Source organism: Pseudorca crassidens, chromosome 11 (assembly GCF_039906515.1).
Source record: "Pseudorca crassidens isolate mPseCra1 chromosome 11, mPseCra1.hap1, whole genome shotgun sequence".
Taxonomy (NCBI): Eukaryota; Metazoa; Chordata; class Mammalia; order Artiodactyla; family Delphinidae; genus Pseudorca; species Pseudorca crassidens.
The window spans coordinates 72,799,772-72,824,186 of NC_090306.1; the positions used below are offsets into that span (position 1 = coordinate 72,799,772).

A 24,415-nucleotide genomic window follows, 5' to 3' on the forward strand; every position below is an offset into this window, starting at 1 on the left:
AATTTCCTTTTTAATTCCTAGTGGGCTCTGGAAAGAGCAAATTGTCATCAAAGACAACGGAGGCTATTTTATCTTTAGAAGTCAGCCACAATATAACTACAGTTAGAACTGGCAGAGTTAAGACAAGAATCAAAGTGGAGATTAATGAGAAGTAGAATAAGACTGTTTTGCTGGAGCCTTAGGACTGGGGAATAACCATGGAAGCATAAGTAGGATGTTATTAAAGTCATAGAGTTGAAAATAGTCCATTACTGAAATTAGTGATTATTTAATTCTACGAGTATTTATTGTATGCCAGCCATGTGCCAGACATATCAGAAGATGCTAAACATACAGCAATAAGCAAGGGAGACAAGGACACAGACATAAATGTGTAATTAATATAATATCAGATAGTGGCAAATGCTAGGAAGAAAGTTAAACTGAATGAAGGGATAGAGAATTACTTAAGGAGAGGTCTAGTTTATTTAAAGAGCTTAGGAGAGACTTCTCTAAGAAGGTGACGTTTGAATAGGAACATAAATTCACACAGTTAGCAGTGACGCAAGTGAAGATTCAACCCAAGGAAGAAAGCTGGCTCCAGAGTATACTTCTAACAGATACACTATAAAAACAAGTTTACAAGTTCGATGGTTTAGACGTGTGGATTAAATTGGAAAAAAATCATTAACTACTTCTAAAAGAGGAACTTTATAACATAAATTCGCTTTTGATAGCAATGGAACCATAGCACCTCATTAGAGCACCCAACTGGTCAAGGAAGGACTTTTCCCAATGGTCGGCCATGGAGAAAAGTATGTGGAAATGTGTTACCTTCTGTGCCTTTTTCTTATTAATCTTGTTCCTGCTTCGATGCAGTAATAAAGGATTTTGACTGGCCTGGATGCCTCCCTTAGCTGACAAAACTCTCATGTATATAAAAGCCCTACTGCTATCTCCTTAGAGGAATTCCTACGTCCTGTTCCACTTTCTGGCTCGGGAAACATCAGTTCTGGGTCTGTAGCTAAGGATGACACATGAGTTATAAAGGCTTCAGCTCTACACTGCAGCTGTGAAGACTGGGAAGCAGGGATCAGGGAGTCCTTATGTATACTAGAATAATAATAAGGACATACATGACAATTCCCCAGTACTTCCAGGATCCCCGCTCTAATTGGGATTCTCTTGTTTTGGAAGGAGCAAGTTCTTATATATGACAGCTTCCACTAGAGATCTGCTAGTTTTCAGCTCATGTGGATTATGTAACACTGACAGTCATTATGCACAATCAAGAAAGATATTATTATTTCCATATGACATATGAGAAAATTAGTGCCTTTATTGATAGCCTCACAGTCCAACTGGTTCCAAACCCCTTTTTTTAAAAAGTCTACTCTAAACGTCCTTGTATTTTCTTGAGTCAGTTATTTTCTAAATATTTTGAGGAATTTTTACAACCATCATTCAAACCAGATAATTTTCAAAAACTTCTGCCACTTGACTGAGTATGTTTAAAAGTAATGACCATTCTTTATTGAATGTAGGCAATAAATCTTCCATACCTAGTATAAACTTCATGTTTAATTCTACTTTGTAGCAGGCTTAGGATTTTGAAAACTGTGTTTATTTTATAGTGTGGCTCCAATTGAGTTTCTGTTCATTCATTCATTTGACAAATATTTGCCGAGCACCTCCTCTGTGTTTGACACTGTCATGGAAATGTGGATCATAGAAAGACTTGTATGATTTATTAGACAGTATCCCTGGCTAATTGTGGGAAACACTGCTTGGGTTGGGAAGGAAACACTTACGTGTCAGTTCTAGTGCTAAGTTTCTTATTACATCAACAGTTCCCAAATGTTAGGCTGATGACCCCTGGTATTATTTCATTAAAAAAATTAGAAATATATAAAAGATGCAAAATAAATATTAAAAATAAACCAATTTAGGAATCTTATAGAATCACTACTTTTTCAAAATAATTGTTTTCATTTGGTCCCAGATCCATGTAAACCTAGTCATCTGATATAAGTAAGGAATTTAATTCTAGAGCTGGGACTAAATAAAATGCTCCCTTCCCAACCTTTGAAAGTTTACTATCTAGTATAAGTAATGAGATCCCCAAACACATATATAACAAAGGTTAAAAATACAAACTTAACACTAGATAATTTGGTTTGTTATGTAATATAATGTAACAAACTTCTTACCTAATGATTCAAATTTAGCAGTTGAGACATATAACCTCCAATTCTAATGCAACAAAATAAAAATAAACACATCCATTGCATGACTTAGTGTTTGTTTTGTTTTGCTCTGCTTTGCTTCTGTGTATGTTTATTGGAAGGAAGGGATAAAGATTTTTACTGGATCTTAAACTTCCCGGAGAACATACTATAACCACATAAAGACTGAAAAATCATAAAGCTTTAATTCATATAATCGCATATTCCAATAATTTACTTCTATTTTCTATTTTTATCCGTGTTTTAGTTCCATTTATAAATAACTTCATTGTTGATCTGATTAATATTTTTTTTTCTTTTCATATTTTACCTTTGCTCACTCAATGTTACTTAATGGTGCAAATTAAATTTTTTTTCTGTATATTGGAATATGTTTGTTGATAATTACTATTTCCAATCCAACAAAGTTACTTTTATTTTAGAAATTTCTTGGCTTGCAGCATTCTTGATTTTACTTATGTACATGGTAGTTACTAATATCATCCCCATTTTACAGATAAGGCAACTGAGATAAAGACAGGGTAAGTAACTTACCTAAAGTCACAAAACTAGAAAGTAGAAATGTTCCTTCCAACTCTGGCTTTAGATGTTAACCTACAACTAATCCCTGAAAATAAATTACAATAGCCATTATGACTACCCACTCACAAATATTTCCCAATTTGTGAACTGATTACATTTCAAACGTGATTTTTTTTAATTACTTGAAACTCAGTGCATTTTTCCTATAAAATTAAAATTCCACCTTATATAATCAATGAAATCCCCGTTTTGAATGCTTTTAGGTAAAGTATAAATTTGGTTCCTTCAACTCTATCATTCTTTTCTTTTTGAACACCCAGTATAAAGGCAAGTATTGAGAGAGTCCCATGTATCTGATTCTGTAATATTAAAGGAGTAGAGACAAAGAGATTCTCAGCAGATGTAAGGTTAACATGGATGGAGGTTACAGGAGTGGTTCTCTCTAGATACTATTGGAGAAAGTAACAGCAGGTGGACATTGAGATAGGAGGCTATATAGGAATATGATAGCTGTTCACAAGTATAGGTTATTTACAGTGCAACTGGCTACAAATTGGGAACTGCTTGGATTAGAGGATTCAAAATTTATAACTTCTATGTTACATTATAGGGTAAAGGCATTTACCTAAAAATACTACGTTAATCAAAATAAAGTAACTACCACACTGACATTTAATTCACACCAGTTTAAATTTTTAGGTTAATTTGCTAAATGTTCATGTATACAATTCGAAAGTAGATATGAAAGTTGATAAGCCAGAATTTAATCAGGTCATGGTTTCATATAGCAAGGATATTTTCTTTAACATCCACTTCAGGGAGGCAGAAACAAAGGAGACATAAAATGTTTTAAAATGCCTTGCATAATGTTACGTAGGGTGCCTCAAATTTTGCTTATGATCAAAACACACAAAAACCAATAAAGCTTAAGAAATTTTACCATGAAATAGTATAAACAATTGAATAAGATTATGGCTGTGTTTTGTCTTGATTTGAACTAGTTTGTTTATTTCAAGAATGGTTCCTAAGAAAAGAGAAAATGCTCTTGATATCTAAACTGTGACTCCCACCAACACATAACTGTTGTACCCAATCATCTTTAACTACGCTTTAGTCATTGGAAACTGAATTAAAAGTAATTTGAAACACTGTTCAACAGGTTTTACTACACATTCTAAATATATGTTATACTACATCTATGATTATGTAGTATACATTATGACATTTCTCATGCACATACTTTTAAAAATTGTGTATGTATTTAAACACTTCATTAAATTTGATAATATTAATATATCCTAAGATTCTCATGGAAGAATTGTCTTGTTGCTTAGCATGCGCTGTTTAATTTATTTTAAAATAGTTTATAATCACAAAATATGTTTGAAAATTATTTACATATACAGAAGAAAATAAAAAACATTCATAATGCTACAGTATCCATTTTTATCTAATGCTTTAAATTCTTTTTTTTCCCTCTGAAACATTAACAAGATTTATTTGTGAAGATTTGCAAAATAGATATGGTGGGAACAATCCTCGATATTTTAAAATATGATTTCATCTTAACTATCACTAATTCATTTTGAATTCTGATAAATTATTTTTTTCCTACTCCCTGTACCCCTTCACTGTAATACTGCAGTATATATATATGACTCACATTTCTCACAAGATTCCTTCAAATATCAGATAAGTGAAAGGAAAAGACTGCTTTAAAAATTGTGAAAAATGTACTGGCTAAATATAGGTTATTAACTCTAATGGTAAAATTACTGTTATTACTACTTAATGCAGAGAAGGGTATAGTGTTTTTAGTATTGTTATTCAGTAACTTTACTGAGCTTGCCACAGTAGTTAACAATATTATTTTATAAATATTTTCCAACCTATCCCACAATATTTCTTCACCTGCTTTGACTAGTCAATATTTTTGCAAGTACACTTCCCATATAACACAACTGTTTAGCTAATAAGAGATGTTTAAAAAGATCATTAATCTTTGGATCACAGATGAGATGAGAATGCTTTTAATCTTTTTCTGATTTATAGCTCTCTGATTCTGACTGAGTGTGTTAATGAAGCATATTACTCTGAAAATAAATATATACATATATTTATATATTTATCTGATTATTCTTCTACGACTATTTCAGTATTCAGTTTTTGCCTTTTTAGAGTATCTTCATCAGACAATTAAGAAAATTTATATGCCAAATGAAGCTCTTCAACAACGTGTGTCAGCCTCACTTACAGGCACTTTTCCATATTTATTCTGAAATAGAGTGAAATATATGAGAATTTTTGTGAGAATTTTTGCATTTACTCTATTATCAATCAGGAACTTAAAAATATTTCTCCAGTGATAATTAGTTTTAGTACCACAAAAACACACAGAATTAAGATGAGTTGGCTAGGAATTACAAATGCAACATTCATACAATCAAATATTTCTTTAACAAACTTTCACTGAGTATGGTGCACAAAGCACTAGGGAATAAATCAACTATTTAAATCTGGAAGTCTTAAGATAAAGTATTAAATAGGATATTTTGATGTCAAATTGAAGATCCCACAAAATAAGTATTTACAGAAAAAAGATTGTGTGAAGGCAGAGAAAAATAAAAATGGATAATATTTGGTTATCTTTATTCAGTTGTCCAGAAAGAATAAAAGGCATTGAAGTTGGGGCCCAGGAGAATAACTCAAAGGACAACATTTCTTCCTAGTATTGCAGACATTAAGGTTTAATTGAAATTTGATGTATAAAACTTATCAGGACAAATATTTCATATTGACCCCTACTTTCAAAAAAATAAGAATCATCAAAATAATAATTAATTAAGAATAATTACATTATGATATGCTTCTAAAACACAGTATATGAAAACTAGCAACCTACAGGTATTTATAGAAAATATTTGGATTTCTGAGTGCATCTTTCCTTAGAACCTATGTTATAATTCTTTGTTTCCTAAGCCAGCCTGGAAAGTATGATACTAACACAATCTAGCTGCCATATATAGGAGTGATTCTGAAATGCTCTTATTGCTTGGCTCTCTGCAGAATCATATTCCATGCTTGGAAATCAAGAGTTACAACTTTTTCAGTTCCAAGCTATTGGTGGCACCTGTGTCTGCAAATAGTGACGCACAAGTCTCCAACAGATTAAAGGATAAAGACCTGTGAAGCTTTGGGGGCATATTGGGGGCATATCTGAATGTTGGCCCAATGCCCGAAGACAGTTCTCTGTTTCCTTTTTATTACCATTACCATTACCATTACTTAATATCTACCATTACTTACCATTACTTATTATTTACCATTACTTATTATTACCATTACTTATTATTTAAACTGAATACTCTCCTTATAAACCAGTTGTTCTCTACTAGGGGTGATTTTGCCCCCCAAGAGACATTTGGCAATGTGTGGGGACATTTTTTTTCACACTAGGGTCTGGGGGTGCCACTAGCATGGGCAGAGCAAAGAATGATCTAGACAAAATGTCAACAGTTGTGCTGTTGAGGAATCCTGATCCATATTTACAACAAAATATACTTTCATCACAGCTTTATCTATAGCCTTTTCTTCTTACATCTTCTGGAGAATCTATGAGTAAAATACATGAAAATAAAAATAACAAATAAGGGAAACATTTCCAATCTCAAGTAGACTAAAATAAACAATACAAGTTGGTATTCTACTTAATGGAATGCAAATGGAACTTTTTCTCCTTTCACCCCATAGCCAATCTTTATGCTTATTATTATTAATCTGCCTAACTGGACTTCCCTCTGTTAATCCCAGAGCTGGTCCTACGAATACTAATATTTGCATTAAGATGCTATAGAAACACAAATATTCAAAATAGAGTTAATTTTAGTTCAGGAAAAAACTTGCATTCACAGACTTCATTAAGAAATAGTAAATCTTCCTTCTTCATTAAGAATAGTATTTGAGGGCTTCCCTGCTGGCACAGTGGTTGACAGTCCGCCTGCCGATGCAGGGGACACAGGTTCATGCCCCGGTCCGGGAAGATCCCACATGCCGCGGAGGGGCTGGGCCCGTGAGCTATGGCCACTGAGCCTGCGCCTCCGGAGCCTGTGCTCCGCAACGGGAGAGGCCACAACAGTGAGAGGCCCGCATACCACAGAAAAAAAAAAAAAAAAAAGTCAGTAAATAACACTTGGAATAGACTAACTCAACAATGCAAGGTTCAGAAATGATGATTAGGAATGGGAGCAATAAAACAGCAATAAAAAAAATTTGATTTCAGTATATTTATTGCAGGCTCAAATCTAACAATACCTTGTAGAAAGTCACATTGCTTTGAATAAAAGCATATAATTAATTAAAGAATAAAGATGGGTGATGATGAAGAGCAAGTTTACTGAATCATGTTCCATACCAAATGTTATAAACTGGTATTTGAATTTACAAACCCAGCTCTATACCAATTATGAAGTTTAAAATCCTGAGGATGCCACAAATAGTTCGGATGGTGAAGGTTTAAATTACATGTCACAGCTATTTTTGAACTAAAAGATCAAACTTCCAAATTTAATAGCATCTCTTCCCAATAATCAAAATTATCACAGTACAACTACAGTGAGTTTAGGTAATAAATTACTTAGCTTCACTATGATTATGTAAGAGAAAAATTTATATTTTGTGTACTATAATTGGCTTTTATTAAGAGAAAAGTAATGACCCAAACACGGAAATTTCAAGACAGAATTTGGTAAAGATAAAAGTTTAAATAAACAATTGACAAAAAAGTTCTACGTAAATCAACTGAATCCATTCTAAGTTAGTTATCCCCCAAATAAATTGTCCTTTTGAATTATGGTACAACTTTTTATAACTGGATTCAACATTCATGTCTTAACAGAACTGTAGTTTTAGTAAATGTAAACAAATGCTGAGGGTAAAATGCTACAGAAAATAAGATGATCTCACGGGGGGAAAGTGGCGTGTATGTGTGTGTGATGAATTGGGAGATTGGGATTGACATCTATACACTAATATGTATAAAATGGATAACTAATAAGGAAAAAAAAGTGCATCAAAATTTACTTATAAAACTGTTCATCCAGCATTGTTTGTTACTAACAATCCAACAAGATCTACATTCATACACTGTAAAACTATTCATTTTGAAAAATTAAGAAGTATGTAAAAATTATATCATTTCTGTGTAAAAACGCTTGTATACACATCACACATTACACATAAAATGTATTAAAAAAGAAAGAATAAATACTAAGGGAGTAAATTTAAAAACAAAAAAGAAGATGATCTTTACGTTCAGAAATGTGTCATACATAGGAAGGAGAAAAGATATGTTTAGAGAGAAAGAGATTTTAAAAGTTCAAGACCGTCTTAAACATTATTGGAAATCATGAGATACATTCTGTATAAATATGCTACAAAATTTAAAGAATAAAAACAACAATTATCAAAGTTGAGTAATATTTAATAAACAATAATAAGACGCAGAAGTTGACCTCAGTGTCTTCAGTTCATTCTCAATTCCCATAACCCTTTGAAGAAAGTCAGATTAGGTAAAAGAGCCTCATGAGATTTCATTTGGGACAGGATGCTGATTTGGAGCTTGTCTGTAAGGAAGATCCTTTCAGATTTTTACTTAACATGATTGATTATGTCTGGGCCTGGTAGTTGAGGAAAAGCTACTTGGAAAAAAACAGTAAGGCGACTAGGGAGAAGAACAATGGGATGTGTGTAAAAGGAGACATTAGATAATAATAGCTCACATTTATTGAATGCTTAATATGTGCCAGACATTGTTCTAAGTGCTTTATACATACTAACTCATATAATTTTTGTCACCTATCAGATAGGTCCTATAGTAAAATCCATTTCACAGATTAAAAAGCTGAGTCACAAGAGATTAAGGACTTGTTCAATACCACCCTCAGCTAATAAGTGGGGGAAAATAAGGATAATGTGGAACTAAGGAAAATAAGAATAATTTGGATAAATGAGTTAGAATTGAATCCACACTGAGGAACTCCCTATCGCCTAATACAATAATCAACATGTTTCATTAAGTTTTATCTCTGAAAACAAGATACCAAATCTGATTCAGATGTAGTAATTGGGCTTCCCTGGTGGCGCAGTGGTTGAGAGTCTGCCTGCCGATGCAGGGGACACAGGTTCATGTCCCGGTCCGGGAAGATCCCACATGCCGCGGAGCGGCTGGGCCCATGAGCCATGGCTACTGAGCCTGCACGTCCAGAGCCTGTGCTCCACAATGGGAGAGGCCACAGCAGTGAGAGGCCCGCGTACCGCAAAACAAAAAAACCTATTTTAAGTTTGTTTTGGCTATTTTTTTTTTTTTAATTTTTAAAAAATTTATTTTATTTATTTTTGGCTGCGTTGGGTCTTCATTGCTGTGCACGTGCTTTTCTCTGGTTGTGGCGAGTGCGGGCTACTCTTGGTTGTGGTGCGTGGGCTTCTCATTGCGGTGACTTCTCTTGTTGCGGAGCACGGGCTCTAGGCGCGCAGGCTTCAGTAGTTGTGGCACATGGGCTCAGTAGTTGTGGCTCGCGGGCTCTAGAGAGCAGGCTCAGTAGTTGTGGCGGACGGGCTTAGTTGCTCCGTGGCATGTGGGATCATCCCGGACCAGGGCTTGAACCCACGTTCCCCGCACTGGCAGGTGGATTCTTAACCACTGCGCCACCAGGGAAGTCCCTTGTTTTGGCTATTTTCTGTACTTAAAAATTGATCACCTTAGGCACCCTGAAGGCATTTGATGTAAACCAAATATACTATTGATGGGATTCAAGACATGATACCCCAAAATATGGCACCTTGGTATACTGAATATGGTAAGCTGAAGGTGTTTTAGAAAATGGGAGAAACAGGGAGTTCACTTGGACTTTCCACCCAAGCCTCTCCCGTGAAACAGGTCCTAACACCCTCACTTGAGAGATACCCTTCCTATACCTGAAGGAAAGGAGTGTCCTTATCTCTGAAGACAAAGGGATGAGAAGAATCCAACCAAACAGGCCCTGCTAAATGTCTCCCAGTTTACTACGCTTACTTCATATCCTTTGACCTACCTACCACACTTCTCCATGAATGTCCATTCTTCACTAAACCTAGCATAAAACAACACAGGTTTAACCATTTTTTTAGGTCTTCATTTCCTTAGGAAGGCTCCTGTGTCATGCGAAACTTACGTTAAGTCAACTTGAATTCTTTTCTCCTGTTAGTCTGTTTTGGTCGGTTTAATTTTCAGAGCCAGTCAGGGACCTTAAGAGCGTCAAGAAAAACTTGTTATTCCTCTACACTGTGCATAAAATTAAAAAAAAAAAAACAACGATATTAAGTGACAATTTTGATTCCTTCTGTAAAGTACACACGCACAGACACAACACAACATAAAGTTTAAGCAAAATTAAAATTAATGAAGCAGGCAAATGGTGAGGAAACTCTCTGGCCCACAAGCTAACTCAACTCTGGTTATTTTACACAGAGCATGGTACATGCCCTCTGAAGTAACAATTTTTTGAGATCACAGTACTGCAGTCTCAGGAAGATAATCACAGGGCGTGTCTGCCACAAATAATACAAGTCTTTCCTTAGGTCTCTATGAAAATCTGGATCACTGTTTTGATAGATGAAGCATGAAAATAATGCTATCAAATAATTTTCACGAAACACAGACTATTAACATTTTATTAAAACAGTTTTAAAATTGGAGTCCTTCAGAAAATTAATCACTCTGAAAAATTGGGGCAGTCAAAAATTAAAACTACCTTGAAAATTAAAATTTTATACATATATACGCATAGAAAAAAAATCACTAGTTTTGTGCTCTACTAACACCAGTTTAATTTTCTAGGGAGTAATAATATAAGTCAGTCACGTAGGACAAGAAAAACCCTAGACATTCCATACCTGCAGGGTAGCTATAATACTGTACATAATTCCCATAAACAGAGAAAAGGGAAGGGAATATGTAAAGAATGTGTATTGGGGACTATGGGGGGGTAAGTAAACTAAGCTCATAGCTCAGATTCCAGAAATTGATTTTACTCAAAATGTAAATATTTAACATGTAGTATTTACTAGATGAAATGCTGAGAAAATATCTACTCTCATTGGAAATTCTAGGGCTAACTTCCAAGTGTTACCTGTGCCTGGCAAATACCTAAAGTTTCCTTATTGATTTATACTTTGTAAAGAAATATTTCATAATAACAAAGCATATTTATTAAAGGGAAGTTACCTAGCCTGAATATTTAGTTTAACGATAGCTGTAGTTATGTCAACTACTAACAGTTTTTCTTTTGGCAGCTAAGCCCGTAATTGGTTTTGCCTTCTTAGTGGAAGCTATTTCCTAATGATGGTGACTTTCAGCTTGTATCTGCCTGCAGCCACCTACTCTTCCCTCTCTAAATGTATTCTGAAATATGTTGGCAGATTTGAATGGCACTAGAAATATGTAAGAATTTGAATTATCCTGTAGGATAGCTGAAAATACAAGATGACCTCCTTTATCCCTGATTTCCATGTTCTGAACATACTCTATAATAAACAGTAATAAACTGTGACTTCCAATTGGAAGCTTCATCGAAAATAATCAGCTCTTCACATTAGTCACAGATCAATTACCTAAAGAACAACAAAAAATTAATAACTTTTAGGAACAAGAATATACCAGGGCCTGTCATGCCATTTTGTTAAGGAAAAGGAGCTACATTTACTTTCCCAAAGTTTTCCCAGGTCACATTATAACAACCATCCTTTGACCACATACACACCTCAACTATCTTCCCTTCACAGACTCAAATAATAACCCACAGTTACTTTCTCTAGTTTACCTCTTTCCAGGAACAATCACCATAAAGTGACTTCCACCCCCCCACACACACACCCACAACAGAAATATTTCTTCCTAGGTTTATCAGAGATCTAACCTCCAAACCCAAGTGCCATTTTTGGAACTGATCTGCCTCGACCTCTTTGTAATATTATGCATTGTGACCTTTTCCTCCCGTTCTTGCAGCAGTCCATTCCTTGATTTCACTCTCCATGGCTCTTCCTTTCCCTTTCTAGCTTCTTCTCAGTTCTGACATGGGCCTTGCTTCCTCTGCATATTCAGTAAATGTAGGTGTCATGCAGGGGTGGCCACAAATTCTTTGTAGCTCCTTCCATTGAGAGATGGAGTCTGTTTCTTTTTGCTTGACTAGACCTTGGGACTAAGTATGGCCAATAGAATATGGTAAAAACCATGTGTGCGAGTTCTAGAGTCCAGGCTTCAAGAAACCTTGCAGCTTCTGTCTTCTTCCTGTAATGCTGTCCTGAGACTGCTGTTTGATGAAAAAGCTTGAGATGAAAGACCACATCGAGAGAGAGAGACCCAGCCATCTCAGTTGTCCCATCGGAACCTAAGCCTTGACTAACCCACTGCTCATGAGATAGCCAAAGTAAAACTCAGAAGAACCACCCCAGTTTACTCAGAAAATCATAGCAAATAACACATTGTTGTTTTCAGCCACTAATTTTTATGGTGTCTTATTGCCAGTAAGTGATAACTGATACAATAGGCATCCCGCAGGTTTCTATGACTCATTTCTTGTCTCATTATATACACCTTATGGGTGACTGTAATATCACCCACAACTTTATCAACCAACTGAATGATGATAGTTCCCACATTTACTTATTTTTCCCTTGAGCTCCAGACCAATATTCCAAACTTTGTTTTGACATGTTTATTTGATCATTATGTTACTCACTGCCACCTCAAATTTGGCCCATCGAAACTAATTCACCATCCTCTCCTCTCATATCTCAAACTATTCCACCTCTTGATTTCCCATCTTACTAAATGTAATCACTATCTCCCCACCCTTTCTCTCAAGTTTGAAAACTGGGAGTCTTCCTAGACTCCTTTGTCTATCTCATTCCCCTTTAACAACTAGTCCCCATGTCTGTTTTACTCTTTCTCCCAAATGTCTCAAATATACGCCCTCCTATCTATCACCACTACTACAATTCGGACAACTTCCAGTTTTACAGTAAGTTACTGTAGTAAGTTAGGACATATTATATTATGATAAACTCCTGCCCACTTCACATTTGTGCTCCATAATACTGTCAGGCTTCCCTTTTTAAACTGCAAATCTAGCTGTGTACCTTCCTTGTTTAAAATCTTTAAATGGTTTCCAAGTCCTGCATTTTCAATTTGTTTACCTTTCTTCCTCTCCCTCATCACCCCTCCCCTCTCTGTCTGTCTCTCTCTTACTCTCTCTTCTGTTCTCTGTTTCTCTCCTGCCTGTTCCTAGAATTCCTTCCATGATCTGATTCCTCCAACTGATAGCCAAGCACTCTGTAATAGACACCTTGAGCTAGCTATTCCTAACATCTTGCTGATCTCTGACAGATCTAATGTGAGGGTAACTGGCTGTCACTGTAACATCTATCACCCTATGAATTGCTAGACTGGATTGCACTGTATCTGCCATGCTTTTATTTTTCACTCTGGGCTTTTCCATAACCTATTTCCTTGGCTTGAAACACCTTTTTTCCCCTTTCTTCATCTAACTCTTACTCTGTTTCAAATGTTGCTTCCTCTAGGAAAATTCCCTTATCATCTCTGAATAACCCCATTCCCGCCACTCCAGATGGAAATGGATGCCCATTCTTGATGCTTCCACAGAACCCATTGTACATTGAGTGGTAGCATTTTCTACCTTCGTTTTTTGCTAGTTTGCCAGTCAGGTCCTGGACTGACTCTTTCATCTTTGAAGCCTAAGAGCCTAAGACAATAAATGTTAAATGTTCTTTTATTTTTTGGAGCATGAGAGGAGGAAGGGGGTTCGGGGGGAGGTATATAAAGGGAATTTTTCAGTCAACTAGGGCCTGGCAGTTACAACTATCCCACCATATATTTTTGTAAATAAAATTTTGTTTAAGTACAGTCATGCTCATTTAATTATGTACTGCCTGTGTCTGTTTTCACGCCACATTGACAGAGTTGAGTGGTTGAGACCGTGACATTATGGCTGGAATAACCTAAATATTTATTATGAGGCCTTTTACTCAAAATGTTTGCCAACTCCTGACCTAGATGATTTACCTGCACCAAAAATCTAGATTTTGTTTAGTTAAATACTAAAATGTTATTTGAACTCCAATATCTATATAATAGTTCTGTGTATTATTCTCTAGGGGACAAGAAAGTAAAAATAATGTGGTCTTTAAACAGAAGAATGTATGATCTCATGGAAGTCACGGCCTTGTTTGGAAGTAATTTCAACCAAAGGCAATGACTGAAGGCTCACTAAGAGGATGGCTGTGAAATGCTTCATGGAGAATGAGTGGGTTTAACATAGGATTAGTCAGCGTGAAGGCCTTGCCTGGGAAACCAGTGTGTTTTGCCTTTAAAGTCCCATTCCAGGTGCAGTGTGTTCCATATTAATCAGTCCCATATGGATGTCAGGAGGGCTGGCAGTAGGTTGGATGAAAGGCTGCTTTCACAGCGCAGTGTGTCCAAACACCAGGTGTTTGGAGGTGGAATATTTGGAAACATTCAAGTGACACCTTGAATTTTTTTACTCTAAACCCTGATGTTCTTCCCTCCCCCGAGTTACCCTTGCCATTTTTCCTGTTCTGTATGATAATGCAACTATATTCCTATTTACTCAGACCCCAAATTGTAGTTATCACTGAATCTTTTTTTCCATCCTGATACTTTCTATTGTCCCCATACACTCAGTTTTGAATTCCTATAAATTCCGCCTCTATAGTGACTCTTATAACTGTAATCTCTATCTGAAATTTCTTGTTCATTTATTGTTTCCTTACTGTCTGCCCGTCCACCACTGTACTATAAGCTCAATGAGAACAGAGACCTTGACTGCCTTTCTCATTGCTGTATTCCCAGCACCTAGAATAACATGTAGCACACATTATAAGGTAAATAAATATTTTTTGTTGAATACATGGACTTTATTAGGATACTTTAAAATGCCTGCCTTGTATTTTAATTATTTACATATGTCTGTGTGTCTACTAATCAACAAGTTCCTTAAAGTATGGTCCATATCTGATTCACATTTAATCTTAATAAAGCCCTCAAAGTATGAGGTTCATTTGATATTTCTGAATTTTTAAAAATCATCACATAACCCGTATCTTGAGTCCCCAAAAGGGAAATATATACAAGTAGATGCACAACCTGATACGGTGGGATAGTTTAGAATGTTTTGTTTTAAGATGCTAAGGTAGATAAGAAAGCAATACTATAATATGCTCAGATATGTAAAGCACTATATAGCACAAGCTGCCAGCTTACTTAATTCTCTAAACTGTGACTACAGCAAGGTCTCCTAACTAAAAGTAGAACCACTAAAAACGATCATTTAAAAAAAAAATGACTTAGTCTAAGTTTCATGCCGATTATTAATAATTCTAGGAAAATGTTCTTTGACTTTCACTACTAGAGTAAAAGAACAAGCAGTCAAGAAATTAAAGCTAATACTTTGTGGTCCACTGCTGTAAAGTGGCTAACGTCCTGTGCTCTGAAAAAAGATGAAATCTCAAAGGTCCAGTATAGCTTCATAAGTGCTTTTCCTAATGGCGTACAACTCTTTTCTTCATATGAGACTGTAGTTATTATATGTCTACTCCATGAAGACATCCATGGTTTTTCAATAGCACTTCTCATAGGTTCCACACAAATGTAATTTTATGCAGAGCTAAAAATAGGTATCTTCAGTTTCTACTATTGAGGACTGTGGTCTCCCCCAAACTGATGTGCTGCTGCTAGATCTTAAAGTACTCTCAGTTAATCATAACTGCAGGGAATTCCAGAAGGATTGACAAATGTCAGAGTAAATGAGGAGTGAATGAGTAACCAAAGGTTTTGGAGATGGCTGTAAAATGTCTTAGTCATTGGTTGAGAACAGCAAGCATACACTGTGCAGTACATCAATAAACCCCAGACACAAAATTCCTACCGATTATATACCATCATTAGTAAGAATAAAAATTTGTTGAAATTGGACCAGTATCTGCATTAGTGGAATTACCATTTAAAAGATCCACAAAATAGAAGAATAACTTAATTCTATAAGCTGATACACTGATGAGTTTAATAGGATTATTAGAACAAATAGCAGTCAATTACAGTTGACTGTAAGTCTATTACTGTTATATAAACACATCCTTAACATTTTTTTCAATTGTAAAATACTGTTTTCACCAACCAAGCAAGATTCTGGATTCTCACCAAACTGACCATATTACTGCCTGCTTCCTGAATTCTTTTCTTTTGACTCTCCTGAGTCATTCCTAGCTTTGTGTGCTTCAGCCCCTCCTACATCTTTCTGTACACCTTGTCGTGTTCCCTTCTCTTGTCCAAGCCTGTCCCCTAACTGTGGAAGTTTCATAAACACTATCTAATGTGATGATGCTCCATTTATTTTTCTTTATCTCCATTCACTTCTCTTATATACTTCTACTTAGAGTCAATCAAAAACATTTAGTGACACCTACTCTATAGAGGAACAGCCTTCCTAAGACATTATACTTTCATTTTATAAATTGTATTATAAATATAACTTTATTTACCCTGTAAACGGTAGTTCCCCATGGAAGAGTGATTTTTTTAAAAGTTCATGCATGAGATACTAAACTATAGTGCTCTTTTCTCAATTAGGAGTTTAATCCCTTAAGAATGAGGTGGTGTCTTTGCATGTTTGGTATAATACAAAACACAGAGTTTACCAGTCCTAAAGAAATAAAATAAAAAGATAGCTACTCCTAACATTCTTATATTTGTATTACTAAACTTAAAATTGTGCTTAGCAAACACTCAATAATTCTTAGATATTATAATTTATAAACTAATCATATGTCTTTATAATTGGAAATAAACACATTTGACTTTCACCGTAATGGTACCTTTCCTGGTGGAGGTTATGTGGCAATGCATCATGTTTAGGTAAAATAAAATTACCAAAAAAATCCTTCTTTCAATTCTATTTTTAAAAGTTTTCTTGAAAAAAAGCAGGACAAGAGAATTAAATTCTACTCTGCAGAGGAAATTTTAAAACCACAGAAGCTTAGAGATGAAAGGGACCTTAAGTATCCAATTCAATCTCTCATATTTTTAGACAAAGATAACACTAAAATATTCAAATTATGTATCCTTTGTTCTTATCAAAAGTCCACAAAGACACATAAGGAACTGTCTCTTAAACAATGCTATGCATTGCAAAATCATTAATAGTCTCATAATTTTGCTCAGATGTGGTGTGAGGATTAAACATAAAAGCTGTCAGAATTGAAATATTTCATCAAGATCCAAGGATAGTATTGCACAACATTTATAGACTCATTTCTAATTATATTCAGTAATTTATAATGTATCTCTTTGTATCTAGGGAGGAAAAGAGATCAGTGATGATCAGGAAAAGAGAACAGAAGTTCTAGTGAGTCAAGGTTGAGATTTTGAAGCCACAAATATCATGTTTAGGTGTTAAAAACTTAGATATACTTCACAACATATTTAATCCAAGAGGCCTGAACAAGGAGTGAATATTTACTGAGCTTTTATTATGTCCTAGCACCATGCTAGATTTTTATATATAATCAGATTTAATCCAAATTCTTGATGGTTTAGGATTAACTCTGTTATAGAGATGAGAAAACTAAATACTAAATAGGCCACACAGAGTAAGAGTTAAGAGCATGGATTCGAATTCTGTCTCTGCCACTTATTAACTGTTGCACTGCTCTGGGTCTTAATGGGCTTACATGTGAAATAGGAGAAGTAGTAGTACCTTCTTCACAGTGTAATTTTTTTTTTTTTTTAAAGAAGATGTTAGGGGTAGGAGTTCATTAATTTATTCATTTTTTTTTTTTTTGGCTGTGTTGGGTCTTCGTTTCTGTGCGAGGGCTTTCTCTAGTTGTGGCAAGCGGGGGCCACTGTTCATCGCGGTGCGCGGGCCTCTCACTATGGCGGCCTCTCTTGTTGCTGAGCACAGGCTCCAGACGCGCAGGCTCAGTAGTTGTGGCTCACGGGCCCAGTTGCTCCGCGGCATGTGGGATCCTCCCAGACCAGGGCTCGAACCCGTGTCCCCTGCATTAGCAGGCAGATTCTCAACCACTGCGCCACCAGGGAAGCTCCACAGTGTAATTTTAAGTATTATGTAAATTACTTAGACCAGTGCACATAATAAGTGTTATAAGAAGTATTAGCAGAGGTGGATTTACCCTGAAGCTAATGAAGTTTAAGCAGAAGGGCTTCCTCATTTGCACAGTCACATTCCGAGGCCCCATAACGACCTTAGTGATATTATTAATCAGAACTTTAAAGAGCAACTTATTTAATACCCATTAAATATGTCAGCATATTTAATACCTATTGCTCATTTTAAAGAGCAACCCCTTCAATTGTCAAACTTAAATTTGCCTTTGCTTGTTGTTATTATTGTTATCGTCGTATTAGAAAGATGAAATATTTGCCCCAGTGCATACAACTAGTAATGGCAAATCTGAGAAATGACCGAAAGTCTAGGTGACTAAAGAGCTGGAGTTCTTAACTAAGATAATTTTCTGCCTGTTTCTAGCATTTTCCCTTTGTCTTATAACTGTAATTATCTTATAGAAAGAGCATAAATCCTCCTTTCATGTGAGAAAATAAGTATTTCCCCAACTGTATTTCCCTCTTACCTCCAAAGGAGGAAATGTTCCACATTCAACAGTGAGTGGGGTCTACAGTAGCCAACTACCATCATCCACCAAACCTCACTCACATACATACATGGTTGCATTCCAGGAGCATGAAAGGAAGTGAGAGCATCCCTAGAGAAGAATGAGTAACCCTGCACCTTGGTTAGTTCTCTACCAGAAGTCCAGTAAAGTCTCCTACAGCATCTATTTCTCAACTATGACCCTTAACCATTTGAAAGCAAGGAGTTAAGCCTAGAAGCAGGGGTGATGAGAGATCAACCTTGAATTTATGGATTCATTCTTTAACTTACCCATGAGTCCATTCACTGCAAATGTACTGATTTACTACTCTGACACAAGTGCTTTATGGGGACCAGCTGTATTTGGAGAGTATATGTTGAATTCATTTGTTCAATCAACAAATATTTATTGAGCATCTACTCACTGTTTATCTAGAAAGAAACAAGATAGATGAGGTCCCTGATCTCACTGAGTGTATACTCAATTTTTTTATAGCTATCTTAAGTCACTTTACTTATAAAAACAGAGGGCATTCTAGCCTGCAGATATAAACCTTTGAGAATAATTTGCCTTGTTTGTCAGCATATTTAATACCCATTGCTCATTTTCATTCTTGAAATATTTTTCTTATCACTGCCAATGCTAAAATGTCTCCCCAAGGCTCTATTCCATTCATATAAGTAATGGTCACTGTTGGGTGACCATTCACATTACTAATCGCTTTAAATTACTATCAACAGATATGCAAACTTTCTCTAGAAGGTGTAGCCCTACAACAGGCTCCACAATAATTGAATCACAATCTATTTTTAAAAACCAAATAATTGACTCTTAAGAAATCAGTGTTGTATGTGTTATGTGTGTTTTGCCAAAGGGATGTCTTTTAAAACTCCTAAGCAAGTATACATGAAAGAACATTAGCACAAAGAAGTATGCTGAACTTTTTCCTTTCACATGTACTTGGTGCAGATGGCATTTTGCCTTATTTTAGAAAGCCAATATGCTAGGGACAAAGAGATCTCTTGTCAAGGACTGGAATACACATTCACCTGGAAGAGGTAAAGTCATACTCCTACTTCAACTTTCTTTCATTTTTAGAACTAAAATCAAAAGAAAAGAGCCATACTTTTGTGAATTACCTAGAGCCATTATCAGATCTCCCAAACGACATACCAATCAAATAACATCAAAACTTTCTAAGTTATACAGTCCAGCTAATAAAGAGGCTATGTAAATAAAATTGTTAACCAGCTACAAACTTTTAAAAACTTTTTTAAAATCCTTAAGATTTTCACCTTGACATTCTTCATGAATTGATACGGTACATAATAAAACATCTTATGTAGTGGATTTTAAGTTGGGTTATAGTTTTTTTGAGTGACAATTCAAGATCTAACCTAGAGCTCAATTTCACCGCTGCCACTGCTCTCAGGATATTTTTGCCAGGGATAGAGCATTCCAATCATTGTTCCTAATGCGCTGTCTCTGTCAAGTAATAACTACTTAAGTTACCAGGTATTATCAGGGGAAATCTCTTTCAGGAACACCTGGGAACTAAAAAGATGTACGTACTCAAATATCCAGCATTTCTCAAGCCAATTTCAGGGCCCTTTCAAATATTTATTGGAGGTTAGACAAAACAGTACAAGATAATTTCCTGTTCTGCAGAATTCATAAATTACCATACTTCTAATTACAAAGAGAAAACATCCAGCTTGCCAGCAACTTCTACCATGACCGCAAAACTCAATTCTTCCTTCTGATGAAGTAACTGCGGCATGAGGTGCTTAAGAGAGCAATATGAGGCACCTGGTTTTAAAACAACTTGGTTAGATATGTTCTAATTCATTCAAAAGCAAATGCAGATTTTATGTGTCAATTATACAACAATAGAGCTGTGTTATTTACTTCTAATAATTTTATTACAAATATATTTTTTGGAGACTTTTGATTTCAAGTTGATATTAGGACAATGCTTGTTATCACCTGTGATACAGGTATAGGAAAAGCCAAAAGAAAGCCAAGAGCTGACTGAATGGTACCTAACAATAATTATAAGGCCTTATTCACTAAATTAGATCCTTTCGTATTCATTGTTATTATCAATGAATCACCTGAAAGAACAATTCTGATTTTATATATCCAACAAACATATGAAATACTGCTTTAGTCTGGCAATTTTTTGCTCCTAGCAAGGTTTGGTTAAAAAGTCCAACCAATTTTCTGCCCTCAAATTTTATTAATTAAAACACCAAGGAATCATAACTCACAACCAAGAATCCCCCAGATCTTTAAAGTGACATTCCACTTTTCTGAACTTATAAAAAAAAAGGTTGCTGATTGCTATTTAGAAGCATTCGCTTTTAAAGCAATCATTGTTTTGAAAATAGAACCTACAGATGGAACTTATGTGAATACTTGAATATGTTAATAATCTGAATTCAATTGTTGAATGACCATATGAATGTCGAGTAAATTCATGCTTCATTATTTCCTTCTCTGGGTTTTCTATGAGAAACAAAAGCCACCTAGTGACTTTTAGAAAATATTTTCAGAAACTTGAATAGCTTATTGAAAAGAAAATATCTAGACTCTCCAACGTTTTTATTCTTCACGTGAACATAAAGTTGCTTAAGAAGGTAGTTATCAATCTTTGGGATTCAGTCACAGAACATTTTATTATTATGGAACCAAAGTAAACAATCCATCTCCTGAGACCAAAAGATCTTCTGAAAATTGTACTCTTCCTATTAAATGTTATGAAAATTAGAAAATTTTAAAAAAATAATTCTGAGCATAAAGATTTTACATTGGCTCCATTTCTTTTATTTGCATGAAAGTTAGAAACGAAAAGCATCCAGGCGGGGGTGGGTGGGATGAACTGGGAGATTGGGATTGACATATATACACTAATATGTATAAAATAGATAACTAATAAGAACCTGCTGTATAGCACAGGGAACTCCACTTCGCCGTACAGTAGAAACTAACACAACATTGTCAAACAACTATACCCCAATAATAATAATAAAAAAAAAGAAATGAAAAGCATAAAATGTTTGTGTGTCCAAATAAAATCATTTTGTGACCAAGTATTATTTTCAGATTTCCTGAAGACTGTTTTCCAGATTTTTAAATCGAATGATTCTTAACATTTAGAAAATATTTTCTGGTAGGGGAGGATTAGCTTGGTGTCCAAATCCATATAATTATTTGTCCATCTCCCTGGTTTTTGGATTTTATCAAATATCAACCAATCCTTTATAAAGTATTCACTTTTATATAATACCAGCTGATCTCAGATGATGCTAGAGAATAAAATGATTACTGTGTTTTTGACTTGAATACAAATTATAATTTTAGTTTATAAAATTATATAAACAACTGTATTATATACGTCCATCACATACCAGGCACTGCCCTGGGAATTAGAACACAATGGGGACTAGACAGATATGGCCCTGCCCTCCTTAACCTTTACAGTGTGTGTTTTCTAAAAGTTTTTTATGCCTCATACTTTCAAGTTGCATTTGTTTTCCATCCTGTCTCTAAAACTCTCAAATATCCATGTATTATGAGACTATTTACAGAGCTACCTTAGGACTTTCAATCTTGGGTGATAAATATTCTGAGTGAACAAAACTGAAAAGACAGAACAGGATGCAGAAAAGTTCAATAAACTTTCTCAAAATTTTATGATCTCAAAATCCTAATATTCCCTCGAAAAATCCTCATTTTTTCCTGCTGACAAAGATACAATTATATTCAAGTTGTTCTTTTAACTGTATAAATGTTACATCACAATGTATACAAATATATTGCTCAAATTTTTCCTTTACATTCTACAAGGAATTTTATACGATATATTTGAAGAATGCATTGGCTGTTATCAGATAACTGTTTTATCATCAATCGAAGAATGAATCGATCAAAGGATGAATCACTTGTCATTTAAGGAAAGTTATTGGTTTCTATATTTTGGAGTGGAATTATTTAAATCATTATGGAACCCAGGAAATGAAATTGATAAACTTAATCATGTAACTAAGTTTCATCTGTAGTTTCACCTTTGTGAAGGTGAAAAAACAGACAAAACAAAAATATCTCATCTATATCAAAACTAAACCTTGAAAAAAACAAATATACATTAATTGTATTTCAACACACCATGTGGCTTATTTACTGCTTAGTTTGAAATACCCATATTTTTATGTCCCTAGCTACCCCTGTGGTTTAAGCAGCCTTAAGGATTGGAAAAATACAAATCTTTAAAGGGAGGCACTCAGTTATCACAGCAACTCATGCACAGCCTCACTATTACCACTTTCGCCAAAACACACGTTCATAAAAAAGCATCACCTTCAGGAAGCACCATTCCATTTTGTCAGAGCAACTTAAAATACTATTAAGTTCCCCATCTTTCATTGTTTCCTTCCACTTTTTCATAATTTTGCATAGAAAAAATATTTTAAAAATGTTTGTATACTCACTTCCCTGAACAAAAGCTAGTTTTATGGGTAGAGTAGATTTTGCAGTGGCAAATTAAGGCAACACAAGTGGCCATATGAGAGAAACTCACAGGGGTGCATGCAGTTTTATTGCACTGTTATTTGGTGTACCAATGACAGAATTCTTAAATTAGTTAACACACACACACACAAATACACAACAACTCTGAACTACAGGGATAGTATTCAGAAAGATCACTATGCCAAAAACATAACTTGTTTTGTAATACCATGAACTTTCCTGAAGTAATTTTTTATATATTTTTACAGCATTTAAACATACACACTTCAAAACTGATGCTACTGAAAAATCCTTTAAAAAGTAGGAAGGATTTTCTTTTGGTAAGGGGAGTCGTCTGAAATATTTTTTAATGCATCGACACTAGGAAAATACAAGCCTATTTTTGATAACTATCACTACCATAGTTTTTAATACTACCCAGACATATTTATTTTAACATAGTTTCATTAATTATCATAAATACCATATTCGTGACATATCAGATTATTAGAAAATAAAACAGGTTTAGAAAGTTTGATAGTATTGATTATTGCTGCTTTTGTTTCTTAAGCTAGTCAACTAAACCATAAAGACATTGGAATGAGGTAATAACAGAATTTTTCAAGTAGACATTCATGCCCAAAATAAAGTCTGGAGATTTACTTTAAAGTTGTACCACTATATTGTCATGCAGACCCTCTAAAATAATTGTATCATTTCCTACCATGTAATTGTATGCTTTTAAATTGACACTAAGTAAATTATGACAAGTACAAACAGGTGTGATTGAGAGAAGAGTTGTGGAAAAGCGCTTATGCCAAAACAAGTATGTTTAAAAAGTAAAGCCCGTGTCTACAATTAGCCTCACATTTTTTTAGGCATAAAAATGTAGCACTTGAGTTAATAAAATATTTAATAGGACTGATACACACATACTGACTCAAGAAAAATCTGTGTGTGTGTGTGAAATATGTTTATTTACACAATGGGCATTGCCGGCTTGAAAACAGCAAATCAAATCAAAGTAAAATAGTAATAATAAGGATTAAGAAGGACAGCTGTTTGAATCCTTTTTTAGTGCCTAAAATCACCTAAATTTCTCAAAGATTTTTGAAAGAATGAGTTCACAAAACGTTTCTCTACAGAGTATTTTCACTTTGGGAACTTTCCAGGTTTTAGGAATGCCCCACTCAAAAAGGGAGCCAAAGCATTGTTTCCGGATAGTATCAGCAGCTCTGTTTTTCTGTTCTAATTAGTGGCTAATAAATTCTAGTTATGTCTTCATCAAAATGTTAACTCTTCCTATAATATACTAAAATTCTGTCTAAAGCAAAATAAAACTTGCCATCCCACTACTCTCAAATAGGCGAGGCAACAAACAAGGAGAAGGTGATGCTAGTGGTGGAAACCAGAAGTGGCCA

At 34.9% G+C, this 24,415-nt stretch overlaps 2 protein-coding genes across 5 annotated transcripts in view; one reads left to right on the plus strand and one right to left on the minus strand.

Moving 5' to 3' along the window:
• Nucleotides 1-24,415, plus strand: part of NTS (neurotensin) — a 71,168-nt gene that overhangs the window by 9,005 nt on the left and 37,748 nt on the right. The gene's annotated exons all lie outside the window — the stretch shown is intronic.
• RASSF9 (Ras association domain family member 9) overlaps nt 1-24,415 on the minus strand; it is a 30,729-nt gene that overhangs the window by 4,973 nt on the left and 1,341 nt on the right. Inside the window, exon 3 of one of the 3 annotated variants that reach the window (XM_067697484.1) lies at nt 9,956-10,028. The exons of the other annotated variants lie outside the window; for them this stretch is intronic. The gene's annotated coding sequence lies outside the window, so the exon portion shown is untranslated. The remainder of the gene's footprint in view (nt 1-9,955; nt 10,029-24,415) is intronic. 3 annotated transcript variants of the gene reach the window in all.